This window comes from Anthonomus grandis, chromosome 8 (genome assembly GCF_022605725.1).
Source record: "Anthonomus grandis grandis chromosome 8, icAntGran1.3, whole genome shotgun sequence".
In the NCBI taxonomy this organism is placed as follows: Eukaryota; Metazoa; Arthropoda; class Insecta; order Coleoptera; family Curculionidae; genus Anthonomus; species Anthonomus grandis.
This window is the reverse complement of record NC_065553.1, coordinates 29,401,897-29,420,680: the sequence shown is the minus strand read 5'-3', so window position 1 is coordinate 29,420,680 and position 18,784 is coordinate 29,401,897.

The window sequence follows — 18,784 nt, the reverse complement described above, 5'->3', positions numbered from 1 at the left end:
GGAGAAACTTCCGTCCCTGTTGCTTAGCTACAAATCAGAAGACGTGAACAACGCAGATAAAAGAAGACTTTTTTTTCGCGCATTGCCCGATAAAACTCTGTCCCTTAAAGGAGAAACATGTGTGGGTGGAAAGTTGTCTAAAGATAGACTACCCATTTTATTCTGTGCAAATATGGCCGGTGAAAAATGCGATTTGATTGTGATCGGAAAAGCGGCTCGTCCCCGTGCTTTAAAAAACGTTGCTATTAAGGATCTACCAGCGACTTGGAAATCCAACAAAAAGGCATGTATGACCCGAGAAATCATGTCTGAGTGGTTACTGTAATTCGACCGGAGAATGGTAATCCTAAAAAGGCAAGTTCTTTTATTTTTAGACAATGCATGCTCTCATCCTTCTGATCTGAAAATGAAAAATGTGAAAATTATATTTTTACCGCCAAACACAACTTCAGTTTATCAGCCCTTGGATCAAGGTATTATACAGAACTTTAAATTTTATTATCGGCATTTGATTTTAAAACATATTTTAACAAAAATTGACAATGTCCAAAGCTTATCTGAGCTTACAAAATCTATTAATGTGTTAGAAGCTTTGTATTTTTGTAAAAACAGCATGGGATAAAGTAAATTCCTCTACAATCAGCAACTGTTTTGGCAAAGCTGGATTCAGAAAAAGTGGATGTAGCTCAGAATTCGCTGAGCAAAATTATTGCGATGCTGAAGACGATCTGCCCTTAGCTATACTTGCTCAGTTACTGCGACATGCCAAACATTTAGGAGTAGCAGACCCCCAGAAAGTAGATGATTTCCTGGCCTTAGACAATAACATAACAACAGAAGAAAATGCCATTGACAACTTTTCGAATTTGGATGTAGAAAGCCCAGGCCAACTCAAAAGAAGAAGTGGAACTGGTGGACTCACTAAGAGGTTCAAAAACTTTAAATTCATATGGGAAAGTTCTAAATCATATTTCTATATTGAAAAAATTTGCTAAAGATGATTTCACTGCATTTCAACATTTAAAAAATTTAGAAAGTTATTACGAAAATTGTCTCCTTCAGCAAAAGTTGGTGAAATTTCGTCAAACAAACATTTTAAACTTTTTTTAAAAAGCCAAAGAATAATGTTTTTTTTTAAATTCTTGTACCATGTATTGAAGCATTTATGTTTTTGTATGCGTATATAGTAGTGTATATAGATATACAGTGTGGTGACTTTAACTGGAATAAATTCAGTTAAAACTAATCAAATTTTATCTCGCAAAATTCCTGAGACCCGTCGATTTTTGTTTATTTTTTTCCACATTTCAAGCTAGTTTTTGTATTTTTTCACCTGCAGGGGGGGTCCAAATTAACCCAAACTTTTTTTTTCAAATGGAAAGCCACTTTTTTTAAACTCTCATTGAAAAGAGCCCTTTTTCCTGATTAAATTGCTCTATTTACTTTAGTGATTATCTAAAGGAGAAATACGAAAAAAAAATAAAAACCATTAAATTATTAAGTCTCGAAATATTTTGTATTGGTAAATTTTTGGCGTGTTTGTTTATTTTATTGGTATCGAGACATTTCCTGACATTGTTGTAGTGTCACTGTTAAAGTGAATTTCAACCAGTTGTTAAATAAGTTAACTTATTGAAAAAATGCCTTATTTATCCGAATCCCACAAGATTGAAATCTTAATAATGATTGATTATGGGGACAGAAGTCGTACTCAGCTAGAGGTTGTCCACTTATTCAGGCAGAAATATCCAGATTTGCCACCTATTAACCAAGGTACGGTTAGTAAAATCGAAAGCAAATTTCGAGAAGTTGGGCACGTGAGGGATGTTTCAAGGCAAAGGTCTTCTAAAATCGATGAAAACATCCAATTAAATGTATTGTTAGCGATGGAAGAAAATCCGGTAACTGCAGCCAGAAGAGTAGCTCGCGAAAACTCTATTCATCATTAATCTGTGCTAAAAATTTTAAAAAGTGCAAACAAACGACCTTATAAAATGCAACCTGTTCAAGAGTTATTGGAAGACGATCCAGATCGCAGAGTTTACTTCTGTGAATTAATGATGAACGCCATTGACGAAAATCGCATATCTTCGGAGTGGATCCTTTTTTCTGATGAGGTTACATTCACCCTAAATGGCCATGTTAATAAGCAGAACTGTCGCTACTGGTCTGACGAGAACCCACACTGGGTAAGGTAAACTTATACACAATATCCCCAGAAAACGAATGTTTAGGCTGGCATAATTGGCAGGCAAGTTATAGGGCCCATATTCTTCATTGATACTTTAACTGGGGAAAAATATCTAGAATTTCTTGAACATGAACTAGTTCCAGTCTTACGTGCCTTATATCCGAGTCAGTCCGATCCAGATTTGTATGATGAAAGAATCTGGATGCAACAAAGATTATGAAAAATCGTGCGAATAAAAAGCGATAAAGATTAATAAATTATTGTATTTAAAACTTATTGAACTTAAATTAAATTAAGTATATCGAACGGTATCGTTACAGATTTAAGTTCATATTTCTTTTAAATACGTGAATAAGTCTATTTTCTTCTTCTTTTCAATTGTTGAGCGTGTGAGATAAAAATTTCTAAATTGATTTTTGCTATAAGTGACGTAATACCCAATATAATAAGTAACTCATTATGAATTCGTCACAACAATACAGATTTTACTTAAGATGGTGATCCCCCACATTATGCCCGTAATGTACGCCAGTATTTAGATGACAATTTTCCAAACAGATGGATTGGTAGAAGGGGTGCAATCGAGTGGCCGGCACGTTTTCCCGATCTCACCCCACTTGATTTTTTTCTGTGGGGACATTTGAAAAGTCAAATTTATATGAGCAAACCAGAAAACCTAGATGAACTCAAAGAACGTATTAGGCAAGAAATCCGACAAATATCTCCAGAAGTGTTTGAAAATGTCAGAAACGAATTTTATTATCGTCTTGGGCTTTGCCAACAAGTAAATGGTGCTCATTTTGAGCATCTTATACATTAAACGCAACTTTTAATAATTTAATGGTTTTTATTTTTTTTTCGTATTTCTCCTTTAGATAATCACAAAAGTAAATAGGGCAATTTAACCAAGAAAAAGGGCTTTTTTCAATGAGAGTTTAAAAAAAGTGGCTTTCCATTTGAAAAAAAAAGTTGGGGTTAATTTGGACCCCCCCTGTGGGTGAAAAAATACAAAAACTAACTTGAAATGTGAAAAAAAATAAACAAAAATCGACGGGTGTCAGGAATTTTGCGAGATAAATTTTGATTAGTTTTAACTGAATTTATTCCAGTTAAAGTCACCACACTGTATAACATAAATACATACTTTAAAAATATGGCGAGTTTCTGTTTCATTTTCCTCATGATTATGTATTACCTCATTTCCTCATGATTATATACCCCGTTATTTATACTCTATACTCACATACCCTCTTTTAAACGGACACCTCTTATAAGCGGACAAAAGTTACGGAACCGTGAGTGTCCGCTTATGGGAGCTTTCACTGTATACCTTTTTTAAGGAAAAATACTTGTAGAATAGAAATTTATAATAAAACATTATATTATACAAAGTGTAAACAAGTTATGGAGTTTAAAAAAGACTAAAATAAGGCGCCCTCTATGAGATAATTTAAAAAATTTTATATTTGGCATATAAAGAAACCCCTACAAATGCTTAAGTTATGAGCAAAATTAAAAAAACTTAATGTTTATCACTCTGTATCGAGCGTAATATATTATATATTATATTATTATATATTATAATATTATATATTTTGGATAGATATCTGACTCTGCCACCTCTATTACACTCACTCTCTTACACTCACTCACATTCTTCTCTCTGTATTTTGTCTAGATGTTTCCAGAGGAGCTACCGTATCAGATGAAAACAATAAGATGGGGTTAATATTTTTCTTTTGACCTAGTATACTATGCATTACATCTGCATATTCAAATACTTTTCTTCCCCTTTCTATTAGTCTTGAATTATCTATAATATTTTTTGTAATTTCTTTCCAAAACTTCTCATCTATTTTTGCAATTGCTTGCTGATATTTTTGTTTTGGTAAGAGTTGCCATTTCGTTTGCAATTTTATCGGACATTTTTTTAAAATTTTTTGTCTTTATGAACCCACCTGGTCGCAGCACTGTTTGTAAAGGTCCAAAAAAGTCAAGGTATTTTGATGAGTCCATCTTTTCTGTATATTGGCTTGATGAAATATCCAAAAATTCGACAAATGCCTCTAAAAATCATTAAATTAAGAATCAATTTGAAATAAGTATATTACATAGTACTTCTTACCACTCGCGGAATTATCTATTATTTATAATGGAGTATTTTATTTCTCCTGGTGTCAACAGTAACAAAAACAAAGTAAAACTTTGGTAAATATAAAAACAAACCCGTTAAAGTTAGGTTACGTTAAACAGTCAGCTGTTAAAGAAATTCGATTAAGGCCGCCTCGTTCGCGGTAAATAAAAATCCGGAATCGGTATATAATTAAACATACGCCTTAAGACAATCCTGAACGGTTCAGTTCTAGTTTCAAATTGGTTAAGGATTGTTCCAGGAACATCCAGACGAGTGGTAGAAATTGAAATTCCTATAGTCAAAACTCTTACCTCCACTGGTTCTTCAGGGATAAAAAAAAATTTTGTGAAATCACCAAAAAATTTTAACTAAAACAAAAGACTGAAATATAAAATTTTAAGGGAAATCAGAACTGATCGAAAGGAATACTATAAAAAACGGCTAGAAATTGAAGAACAAAAACTTTTAGTGAAAATAAGGAAAAACAATTTATTAGAGAAGAACAATATTTTACTAAAGTTTTTAGAGAACAATTGTTATATTCTTTCAACTGCTTTATGATACTGTGGACATTCTATCCCATTAGAATTGAGTCTATCAGCGCAACAGTGGCCTAAGCCCAAAAGAATGCTTTGAGAAAAATGACATTATAATTTTAGCGTTTAATTATATTTTTTTTTTGGTAGAAGTTATGTAAATTAGAAAAACTTTTAACAATTTTTTATCTATGTTTAATATTTTTTATTTAATGAGCCTATAAGAAATTGAAGGGGTTAAAATCATAAGGGTCTAAGTGACAGTTAAAAAAAATATTAGTTAGACCCATGTTTGCATAGTTAAATGTAGTGTTTATTTGGTGGCAAAGAGATCCAAGTGATTCTCAAACATTTGGCCCCATCTATTATCCGATCAAAAAATGTACTAAATTTTATTATGTTAATTCTTAGAGTCAAAGAGATCTAAGCGCACTTGGATCTGTTTGCCCCTAAATTTTATTATAAAGTTTTGTAACACAGATTCAATATTATTGACATGTGTATACTGGCTATTGTGTTTTTTTAAATATTTTGTGCATTTTAATATGAGTAAACGGAACATAAATATTTCCGGTAAGTGATTGTATTTTATAAATCATTCTAAATAAAAAAAATAACGGTTTTTCGTTTAAAGAACATTTTTTTTTCTTTTTTGGTTTCTAACCTATAATTTTTCTTGTAATAGCAAAAGCCGCTTTGAGTTCAAATTTAAGCGATATGGAATCAGATCCTTATGCAACGGACGAAAATAGTGATTATTACCCTAGTAGCAGTAACTCCTCAACTGATGAAAAACAACTTATAGAACCAGAATTATTTGATAATAATCCAAGCACAAGTGGTAATGTAACAAAAATTTATGGTAAGTACCTAATACACTGTCTACAACAACAATCTTGGTATACATGCATATTTCTTTCCTTTTTTTTCTATAATAAATCAGATTATTTTGTCTAATAACTATTCACTATTAACGTTCACTCAAGAGAGTTCTTTCAATATGTAACTTTCTTATGTTATGTAAAATGCAGAAGTTTCAGTAGTTTTATTTTAAATATACAGTCTCTAAGAAATAAAATGGACGAGCTTCATCTTTTACTTGATTCATGTGATTTTCCTGATATTGTATTACTAACTGAGCACTGGTTAGAGCCTAACGAATGTTTCTTAATATCTGATTATATTCCTATATCAATTTTTTGTCGGCAACACTCCATACATGGAGGAACAGCTATTTTAGTTAAACAAACAATTGAAGCTTTTTTGTGTAAAATTAATAAGTATGATAGCTTTCTGTTGGAGAAGGTTTTTGTGTTCTCCCTTTGTTTTTGTAAGCGATTTAATTTATATGTTCTTTGTGTTTATAGACCACCCACAGGAGATATTGGTATGTTCCTGGACAAACTTGATTCTCTATTATCCCAATTGTCTCCACACTCCATAGTTATATTGGCTAGTGACTTTAATATTAACTTCACTGATGTAAGCTTGCCATCATATCATACATCCCTTTTAAGTATATTAGAATCTTATAACTTGAAGATGCATGTTCTTTCACCCACACGTATAAGATCCTCATCTGCAACTACTATTGATTATTTGTGTACAAATTTAAATGATGTGTCATGTAGAGTACTCTCATCTGGTATTTTTGACCATGAAGCCATTCTCGCTAGGATTTCATGCAACACTGTATTTCCTTCATCTCATTATATAGGAAGAATTTTCAGCAGAGCAAATTTTAATGCTTTTTCTTCTACTGCAGCTTTGGTTAATTGGAATGCAGTTGAAATGACTCCTGACCCGTTTACTTTGTTATTTTATGTGCTATGTGACAAGATCAATCAGTGTTTTCCTAAAAAGAGGCTTAAAATTAAAAATAGAAAACCATGGGTCACAGCAGGCCTCAGAACTTCAGCTAAAAACCTCCGTTTTTTGGCTAAGCTGTGCAAGTTTACAACTAACGCAAACATTATTCTTTATCATCAGAAATATCGTAGTCTATATAGAAAGACGATAAAAGCAGCTAAGGTTAAATATTATAGTGACCGCTTGAATATGTCCTCAAATAGGCAGAGAGAATGTTGGTCAATTATAAATGACTTCAGGCATTCTCACAGGAAAGTTTCAGAACCAGAAGTAAGACCAAATAGTTTAAATGATTATTACTGTAATATTCCTCATTTATTGCTCAAGGATGTGAATACTAATATTGATCCTTTGCATTATATTAAACAAGTGTCAGTTCAAAATTCTTTTTTCTTTTATCCTGTTAGCCTTACTGATGTTAGAGATGCAATTAAAAGCTTAAAAAACTATAAATCAGCTGGAGCTGATGGAATATCATCAAAATTACTACTCCTTTTGCCTGACTCAGCATTGAATGCCTTAGCTTCTGCCATAAACAATTCCTTTCATAATGGCATCTTTCCAGCATGTTTGAAGGAGGCAGTAGTTATCCCTCTTTATAAGGGTGGAGATGTGAGTGAGCCTTGTAATTTCCATCCAATTTCTATATTTTATCTACCCTCTCCAAGATAGTTGAAAAACTTGCAAAAATCAGAATTTTATCTTTTTTGCAACATAATTGCATTTTATCTGCAAATCAGTTTGGATTTCAAACTGGAAAAGGGACTCATGACGCTGTTTTCGGCTTTTTGGAGAGTGTCTATGTGTCCTTAAATTCTGAAGAGTCCGCGGCGGCAGTGTTTTGCGATTTATCCAAGGCATTTGATTGTGTAGATCATGGAATACTGCTGTCTAAGCTCAATAATTATGGCTTTAGAGGTGTGGCATTGCAATGGCTGGAATCCTATCTGTCTAATCGTACCCAAAGAGTTACAGTATCTGGATGTTTATCCGATTCCAGATCCCTTAAAACTGGAGTACCTCAGGGTTCAGTGTTAGGACCACTATTATTTTTGCTCTATGTAAATGATTTGGGTTCATTAAAACTGCAGGACAAAGTGGTTCAGTTTGCTGATGATACCACCATTTTATGGAATCATAGAAAATCTGATAATGTTAGAGCCCAGGTTTTTAAGGATCTTAAGATTTTATCGGAGTGGTGTGCTGCAAACAGGCTTGTATTTAATGTGGGCAAAACCTTTATTATGGGATTTAAGTGTGACGTTCAGGGCCTTATGTTTAGTGAAAACTCTCCCTTGCAAAACAAAGAAAGCTGTAAGTTCCTTGGTATTACCATTGATGGTCGCCTTCGCTTCGAAGATCATATCCTCTGGATGCTTTGCAGTAAGAATGGCGGGGCATGAGCTGGGAGGGGTAGCTGCACGTTCAGTGTACTTTTCTCTTATTGAGTCCCACCTTCGTTATGGCTTGCCTTTTTGGGGTTTAAGCAACAAGGGATTATTAAACATAATTTTTGTGATTCAAAAAAAGGCAGTTAGATACCTATGTTCCGCTGGGTTAAGAGATTCTTGTAAACCTCTCTTTATATCTCAAAAAATCCTAACTTTTTTTTCTCTTTTTATCTTAGAAACAGCTACTCTTATTCATAAATGTCCTAAACCTCCCTCTAACACTGGTCATATGACTCGCCAGGTTAACGATTTTCCCTTACCAATCCCTACATCCTCCCTCACCAAGAACTCACCTATATACCTTAGCAAAAAATTTACAACCATGTTCCTCTATGTATCAGACAAATTTTAGAAGTTAAGAGATTCAAAAAGGAATTAAAATCACTTTTATTATCCAGGGCATATTATAGCCTCGACGATTTTTTTAATGATACCTTTTAACCTGTGCTCTGACATCATTTTAGTGTTTTAGTTTTGTTTCCTGTTAAATAATTTAATTTACTTCTTCTAAATTCTGTTTTATTGACAGCTTTACTTATTTTTTAATGAAATTTATCAAAAAGATTTTTTTTTTCTCAATCTGTTTTGTTATGATTAATTTTGGTAATGTGTGTAAATTTTATGGTAAAGTGTTTTAGATGTTATGTTTGTTTGAAATTTGAAATTTAAAGTGAATTTGGAATTTTTTAGTTTTTAGGATGCTTGTACACAAGATTTTGTTGTCTTACGTAATATAGTACATTTTCTTTCTTTCTTTCTTTCTATCTAGATTTCTGGTGGGGATTGCTACAATTATAGAGATTTTAATAGTGAATTATATGAAACTAGTGTCAAAAAGTTTTACAAAAATATCTTTTACTTGCAGTTACTCCAAAACGAGCTAAAAAAGAGCAAGAAATTTTGATGAATGGAAGAGAAATAAAATAAAACGTTTGAGAAAGCAGGCAAAAGAATATGAGACAGTAGGATGCAAAAAAATCGCGGAAAAAAAATTAAAACCATATGACCATAGTTGCAGATATGACTGTAATACTGCAACAAAGACTAACTCTATTCACTAAATTCTATGACATGCCGAGCTATGATGCACAAACACAGTATTTAGCATCATGTGTTGATAAAAATGAAACAAAAAGAAAAAATAGTGGAGCTACTTCTAACAAAAATTTTTCTGTCGTCGTTAAACTGTTAGGCTTTCGGGTTTGCAAGGAGTTTTTTTTAAAAACGTTTGACATCTCAAACAAGAGGTACCGAACTGTCTGCTTTAAGAAGGATAGCCACGGTTTTATAGAACTTGATAAGCGAGGTCGGCACGCGCCAGCCACAAAAATTGATGAAATTCAACGTGAAAATGTATTAAAATACATACAAACCTTTCCGCGTTACAAAAGTCATTATTCCAGATCCCAAAATGCTAATACCCGTTACTTGCCTGAAGGCTTGAATGTTTCCAAAATGTACAACCTATATACCGAGTGGTGTGCTTAATTAGATAAAGAGCCTGTAAAGCAGTCCTATTATAGGCACATATTTTGTACTGAATTTAACTTGAAGTTTCACAAACCCCATTCGGATACCTGCCATACATGTGACCGTTTAACCAATTTAATAAAAAACGGGACGGAGTCCCAGAAACAATATAAGATAGAATACGACTTACATCTTAGAAAAGTTGAAAGTGTCAAAACTCAAAAAAAACTTGATATTGAGTATGGGATGCAAACTTTAGGAAAAACTCGAGTGGTTTGCTTTAATTTGCAAAAAACCTTACCCACGCCAGTAGTTACTACGAGCAAGGTGTACTATTTACGACAGTTGTGGACGTACAATTTTTGCATCCATGATATGGTTAGTGGAATTACACAGATGTTTATTTGGAATTAAACAATAGCTCAGAGAGGTTCACAGGAGATAGGTTCCTGCTTACTTAAGGTGAGTTTTGCAAAATAATATTATAAAAGTAGGTCATTGGCTATTATCCTGTTTTTTTTTATCCAGTCTTCCTAGTACTGTCACCCATTTAATCTGCTATAGTGATCAATGTGGGAGCCAGAACAAAAAAAAAATATTGCAAAATTGTTTATGTATCTGGTGCAATCTACCTGCCTAGAAAAAATTGATCACAGGTTTTTTGAAATTGGGAATTCATACATGAATTGCGATCGCTCATTTGGCCGTATTGAGAAAGTTAAAAGAATTTTTGTATCCGTTTTTGTTCCACAAGACTGGACCAAAATTATAAAAAAAACATCTAAGAAATTCACTGTGGACGAAATGCAAGAAACTGCTTTTGTTTCATTTGAATATTTTAATAGTCTAATGATTGACCCAGATTTGACACTGAAAAAAAATCGATAAAGTGGCGTGAGATAGTGTGGTTCCAATTCAAAAAAGAAAACCTTTTTTGTTTTTTGTACAGTAATGTAAGAACTTCTTACATTCCTATGAATCAAAGCGAGAACTGCTCAATGCTTAAAACCGGAAGACCATCTTGGTCGCTAAATAACAAAGTATTTAAGAGCCTATATCCCACTCCATTGAAGATTCTGTACTTAAAATGGGAAAATTTATCATGATTTTTATTTAAATATGGTTCTGGTTAACGATGAAGAAAATACAGAACTGGATGAAGACAACGACAGTATCGTGTTAGATTACGATGGTTAGACATATTTTAGTTAGTTTTTACTGTAAATTTTGATAATTTGTTGTATAATAAAGTGTAAGTTTTTATAAAAATAGAATTGTAGCCTTTTTCCTGACTAAAATTTTCCAAAGTGCTCAGAACCATAAGGATCCAAGTGACATAAAACCAGTGAACTTTAGATTTTTTTAATCTCTAGTATACGGTATTTAAAATACTTACATAAACCACATTCTTTTATACAAAAACCATTTCAAATGTATTTAAATCAAGTTTACAATAATCAATTAACTTTAACCTTAATTATCTCAAGACAGTGGCAGACGCACTTAAACCCTTATGATTCTAACCCCTTCAATTTATTTTAGTTTTTTTTTTTGAAAAAATGTGGGTTAGGCCACTGTTGCATTATTAAAATTGCGATAATGTGTTAATTAGCCTGATGTATTGGTAGTATATTATTACTAAAAAAACAAAAAATAATTAGAATATTTAATTAGAAAGTCATAAAATTATAGTAAACATTAAACTAAAAATACAAACCAGCAAAATGTCAAAATATTGCTAGACTTAGACGTCTTATGTTTCTTCTTCCTCCTCTCCTTCGGAAAAAATCTCTTCTGAAGTATTTTGTGATGTTTTTAAGTTTTTGTAAAAATCGTGATGAACCGGCGGTATGAAAGGAATTAACTCCAAAAGGTCTTTCTTCTTTTTAACGTCTATGTTGCGCCACAGACATTTCTATTACTTTAAAGGGTACTTTTTTTCTGGATGATTCAACAACTTTTCTCCAATCATTTGGAATAAAAATGTCTCTAAAGAATTTTGTTTTTCCACCAACCCGAAATTCTGGTCACAAGGTAGAAAGGAGTGCCCACTTACTACAAATTTATGATTATTTTCATTAACCGTGTTTAGTTCTGAGGACACAATATAGCTGCATAAAGCTGCCATCTTAAAATTTCTGTTTTGCCCACCACATTGATCTGAATACATGATTAGTTTTTCAGTGCTGACATAGTTTTTAACAAAATGGAAAATGCATGAACCCACTTCTTGAGGACCTCTGGAAGCAACAGATTCGTCCCATGTGTACATAAACACTTCATTCGTGCCTAAATTATGGATACCGAGGCAGTACGTCCAAAGTTGTCTCTTATAATAACAAATCCCAGTAGATATGACGGGTGTTGGTAAAGTTTTCATGAGGTCAAAAGCTATGGCAGTTACTTCTTCTGGATTTGTTTTTACAAAAACCCCACCTCTCTTCATACCATCTCTAGCAGAAGTTACTTTCCGATTATGCAACTCTCGTTCCATTTTTGAATTTGTTGTTTTTCTGCATCATCCGTTGAAAACTTTATTTTGTTTTCAAATAAATCACACTTCTTGCAAGAATCGTTTATCGGGGCGTGGAAACAAAGGTTAAATTTTTTCAAAAAAATTTCTCTGAATATGAACATTAAGACAGGAGTTACGTTTTCGAGCTCTTTTTCTTGTTTATAAAGTTCATACATCTTTCCAAGACTTAAATCTGGGGCTAAATACTTTCTGTGTAGGTTTTTGCGTCGAGTGTAATAAGATTCATACGCAGGGAATTTTTCAATAAATTGTATTACGCTCTGAACCATTACATCTGGAGTTTTGTTTATAGATGTTCCTTTATCCCTTCCATCTACTGGTGCAGCTAAACCTTCTTTCTTATTAGCTAACACCCGACTGATTCTGCCATCAGAAACTTGAAGGACTTTTTTAAAAAACAATTTGCAGACTTTTATTTTTTCCCCAGCATCATTACATAAAAATTAAATACGAGTTTTCTCACGCCTTGAAGCTCCGGCTCTTTCAGTATATACTTAATTTATTTACAACTTCAACAAGTGCAAAAATATAGGCAGATTGTAGATCAAATGTTTCAATCCTATAAAATAACGTAAAAATAGCTTGTTGGCGCTGTATATTAATTTTTTCCCAACAGTGACTTGCACAACAGTCTTGTACCTCTAGACAAATTTTAGCTGGCACAACTCTTTTGGACCTATTAACGTATTCTTGACCGGCATTTCGTTTTTTCTTTGCAATATTACGTTTCCATTTACTTTCATTTCTTTTTACCTCTACTTTGTTTTTCGGCTTCACTATCGAACCCCGTAGATTCATTTTTGTTCAAATATTTCATTGCCTGTTTCAGATGGTACATACTCCGACCCAGAAATTATTATAAATTGTTATTGTTTCAAAAAACTATTTTGCAAGAACTTATTTGGGCAATCTAAACCACGTGACCTTTTCAGCTATTCAATATGACGGTGATGGTCAAACATTGAAATCGATCCGCATTTATTGACGAAAGTCAACACATTTTCTTATATCGCAGGTGTTTTTAAATAATTTGTAACCTTTGTATGATAAAAATCCGCCAAAATAATCAGTAAAAATTGCAATTCTCAATATTCAAAAATAATTGCAATTAAACATGGAAACAACACACTGTTTGACCATCGCAGTCACATTGAATTTTGACTTTGACAGGTTGTTGGATTGCCTAATTTAAAAATTGTTAAAACCTAACCTCAAAAATATATCCGGTTAAATCGTAACAAATAATATAACGTAAAATGTATACAAAATACTTACCGACAATAACAGATGAAGAACAAACCATAATAACATCAAGTTACTTCTTTTTAACTTTATACTATAAAGAAAACCGTCTATTTTCACTTTTACGCTGACGCACGAGATTTTTTGTTTACAACAGAATAATAATGCGACAGTGGCCTAACCCACAGACTACAGGGTTAGGCCAGTATTGCACTTTGCACATCGCACTCAGTTATACGACTAATCAGGAAATGCAACAAGTAACTATAGTGCTGCCATCTATTATCAAAGAGAGAAAGGTGGCTTGCGCCACTGTTGCCTTTAAGATCGCGCTATATGGAACATAAATGAGCATAAAACGCAAAATGTCAATTTTGTGGGTTAGGCCACTGTTGCGCTGATAGACTCAATTATATATTTATTTTAAGTATTTTTCATTCAGAATTTTATTTAATTTTTATTATATTAAAAGAGCTACTAAATTTATGTGTATATATTGTATTAAATATTTAGATAGGTAAGCATAAATGTTAAGTTTATTTCACTGAGAATTTTGATTTATTTTCGTTTAGAATTTGTTATTTTTATATATTATGGTATTTATGAAAAATTAAATTTCTTTTCATGTTTTTACAGTACTATCATTTTTTAATAAATTGAAATATAAAAAAAATAAAAACACTTTTTTTATAAAAAAGTTTATTTATTAATTAATTCTTAAGTATTAATAATATTTTGGTGACACAGTAAAGTGAAAAACGATTTGCAGTTCTTTATTAAATTACAATGGTAAGTTATTTATATTCTTTCATTTCTGTCATCCCTATCTAGTTGACCATGTTCATTTAAAACTATATTATTTTGAGGTGGAGGATTTACTGCTTCTTCACCTACATGAAAATCAACCTCCAGTGCACATTATGCAGAACAGCACATGCCCTGACAAAATGAACAATCAACGCAATGTCTTTTAACTTAATATGATAAAGTTGCTGAAAATTTTGCTTCATAATGCGGAAGCAATATTCAATTATGTATCTATTGGTTGAAAGTACATAATTGTAATTTCTCTGGCGTCTGCTTAAATGTCCATTGTCTCTGAACGGTGTCAATAAATTTCTTAGATAAGGGTAACCACTGTCACTAAGAAGGTATGATTCTCCACATTTTTCTGGCAGGGCTGCAAATAGAGGGTAACTTCTCAAAACTCGACTATCGGGGAAAGACTGAGGATACCCAACAAAGATGTCACGCATTCTTTTCCTGTGATCACACACAACTTGAGCATGAAGCATAAGGATTGTATGTTCTGTTTTATAGATTCATTTAAATTTCTTAGTTGACAAAAATATATATACCAAAAAATTAAAATGTATATTCCCTATATATTTTCATTTTTTTGTTATCTGTTTTAAAAACCTCCGTATATAAATTAGTCGTACTTATTACCTAAATTGAATAAAAATGTTTTCTGTTTAGATAAGAGTCAGGATCTTCCGCAGGCTTATCAATTTTTATGTGAGCACCATCGATTATACCAATGACACCAGGGAAATTGTTGTCCTGAAAATGTGCCTCAATCTCTTCTTTTTCCAAATGAGTTGGCCATTTTATTACTTCCGGAAATAAACTGCTTAAGAATATGTGACTCTTTTAACAATTTTGAATAGGGTACTTAGTAATGTTAAATCTGTCTGAAACGTCTTAAAATGATGTTACTTAATTAGCAACAAACCACAAAAAAATAATAATATATTTAAGTGGGGTTACTTTTTCTGAATCTCCTTCTTGCCATTTGTAGTACTCTGAATTAGCAAATTGATTTGCTAATTCTTCTGACATTTCACGGGTTAGACGAAAATGCTATATATTGGACATGACTAAACCGTGGTACAACTTCCTCAAAATATGCATTGCTTTTAGGAATATATATAAGTTCCAACAACTTTTCCATATCCTCATCGCTAGAGGATAAGTGGTCGGATATAATGGATGAAAGAAAATATCTATCTAAAAATAATTTAGCAGATAAAGTCATTGTTAAAAAAATAAATGAACTTACTAATTCTATCGATTTATAATCTTCCATATTTCTTCTTTATATTTCAAAATCAAAATAAATTAAACTAAGAAGTAAAAATCAAGAAAAACAGTTTAGTATCAGGTTGGTATGGATCGATTTATACAAATAGCTGTTAAGAATGTTGCATATTGAACATGAATAAAAGTCAAATAGTATGGATAAAAAATACCAACCACGAACTTAATAAATATACCTAGACTGCTAATTCAATACAAAGTAAATGACCACTACTAGGTGGCCGCCATTTTGCGTGATTGTGTCCTTTCGATGTTGGTCACTCTGACAAATTTCAGTGGTGCCAATTGTAGGAAAACAAAACAATTAATGTTTTTGAGAGGTTTTGTTTACAAAAACAAATTAGAAAATTCCATTTAGTTAAGAATTTAAGATAGTTGTGTTATATCTGAGATTTTTCTTGTACTTTTTAAGAATGTCGGTAAAATTTGTAAAAAAAGTAATCCTCACCTAAAGTGACACAAAGTTTCAATTAACTTGGGATAGATGCATGCATTTTAAAATATGTTTTTTATTATTCCGATAAACTTGTATTTTGAAAAATCGTTTTAAATACCATGAAAATAATGATCTTCATTTAAAATTTTGCTTGTGTTTACAACAAATTTAGTTAAAAACACTTTTATTTTCTTTCTTTTTTTACTTTACGACTTTTACTTTCCTTATACTTATAGGTATGTACAGTATTTCCATAAAAATCAAAATATAAATGATTTTATAAGGGTTTAAAATTAGCAAAAGTTTATATAGTAAGAATAAACAACTCTATATATTATTTTATGATAAACAACATAGACAGTCAATTTACAATAATTCGGTTTTGAGAAACAGTCAAAATTTTAATTTTTGAGCATGGTGATCATATGCATAAGAATGCAGTCGTGTTCGTGACAAAAACTTAATAAATATACCTGGACTGCCAATCTATTAAAAAATCAATTATCACTACACGGTGGCCGCCATTTTGCGTGATTGTGTCCTTTCGATGTTAGTCACCCTGAGAAATTCCAGTGATGCCAATTATAAGGAAACAAAACAAATAAAGTTTTTGGGAGATTATGTTTACAAAAAAAGAAATAGAAAATTACATTTAGTATAGAATTTAAGATAGTTATTTAAAATTATTATTATAAACAAAGATTATTGAAACCCTATCATTATAAAATGAAATGAAATAAAATAAAAATTGTTTAGGTTTAAATCAAATGAGCTAGTTATTGCATAAAGAACAGGTATGTAAAGATAAGAGTATATAAAAACACTGCCTCCCCATGGTAAATGAATCTCAGTCATCTGATTGTTTTCCACCAATAATAACACTAGCTCGGTACTGCGTAGGAGTCTTCTTGAGGAATTAGAATGAAAGAGCAGGGGCTTTTTCCTACCAACAGTGCCATCGTCAACACCTATCTTTTCTTTTTAAAAATATATAGGCTTAAATTCTCCTAAAATCTAAAAATGGTAGATAAATTAGAAAAATTAGATAAGGGTAAGATTACACAAGCATGGATATTTAATCACTATGCTAGAAAATCAAGTACATAAGATAAGATAATTAAATTAATAAAAATCGACTTCAACTTAACAAAGATTATTAAAAGTGGGAAATATATTTTGGACATCTCCAATCACAGATTCGTATAAGATAAAAAATAAAATAAGGCTAATATAAAGGTAAGATAAATGTCAATAAATTTATTAAAAGTCTCAAGTACTTACTCTGCTACAAATACTATAAGAATTGGGATTCAGACGCACATGGCAACCTCAAAAAGTAAAATCCCAAAAATTTAGAACATAAAAATAGGAATATTTCCTTAAGAATATTCAAATCAAGTGACCAAAGATAAAAGAAGATACATCAGTCTTGTATGTCATACAGAACTTTAGCATACGGCAGGTAGAGATGACAACAATGTTTTTTTTACCCAAATTCTTCGAAATTACAGTAATTAATCCATCCAGACAAGGAAAAATCAAATCAATACCTTATCAGAGAATTCTTTTCATATTGGATAAATGTATATAGTGATCTTAGAGAATTTAGGAAAATCTAAGCCTGCAGACCTTTAGAGACTAGATAGGTGTTGATGGTGGAACTGTTGGTTGGAAAAAGCCCCAGCTCTTGCCTTTCAATTCCTCAAGAAGATCCAAATTCTACAGAGTACTGTTATTATTAGTAAAAAACAATCACATAACCGAAGGTTCATTTACCATGGATAGGTAATGTTTTTATATACTCCTATCTTTACATACCTGTTCTCTTTGCAATAACTGTATCTGAACCACCTCAGTTTATTTAAACAATTTTTATCCTTGGACCACAACAAAAAAAACTAAAATGAATCACTCAATCTGCCACTTTCATTGACATGACATAGCACTGTCAAGAAGTATCAAATAGCATAGATATTCAATGAGAGAAATACGCAATTTCAGATTAAGCTATGGTTATACTGCTAGATTGTAGGCGCTGTTAATGGATAAGGTAAAGTATTTTCATGATACGAACATCATAATGTATATGTGAGCTTTTTTTTAAATTATCAAGTCCGGACCGCCAGAGCATGGTGAGTCAGGTAAAATATTTCATTTAATCCTTTTGGAATTGTAAGCAAAAACGCTCGAAATAGCGATAATATTAATGGTAGGTATCGGGTGATGTTTTTAGTGATAGGCAGTCTTGCATGAAACACGATGAAGATTAAACGTGTTATAAGTTATTGAGTGTTTGATTTCTTCAAAAAGGCAGTAATTTCTTACATCAGAAGTGAGATTCACTCACTAAAGGAACCACAGAAGAAATATAGTGCAACCTGACCTATTTCGGGTGTGCGCGTGTAAGCAATTTATTGCTTTGTTCGTATATAGTGTGCGTTTTAATTTCGCAGTGATACTTTAGAGCCAAATTGTATCAAAATGGAGGAATTAACTAGTGTTTTAACTGCTGTTCTTCGTGGAATTCAGCAACAACCTCAACAAGCTGCGCCGGTGTTGTCAGCACCATCAGCGCCAATTAATATTCCAGCTTTTGACCCGTCAAAAAGTGATGCGGGAGCGATTACTTGGTGTGACGATATAGAGACTTTGGCGGCCAGGTTTAAGTGGAGTGATTCTGAACAGCTTTGCAGAGCCGCGGGAGCCCTTGAAAGGAACGAAAAGGATTGGTATGACAACTGGCATCCACCAAATAAAATTTGGGCTAGTTTCCGAGCCGAGCTTTGTCAGCTCTATCCTGTGACGAGGAATCTCATCGA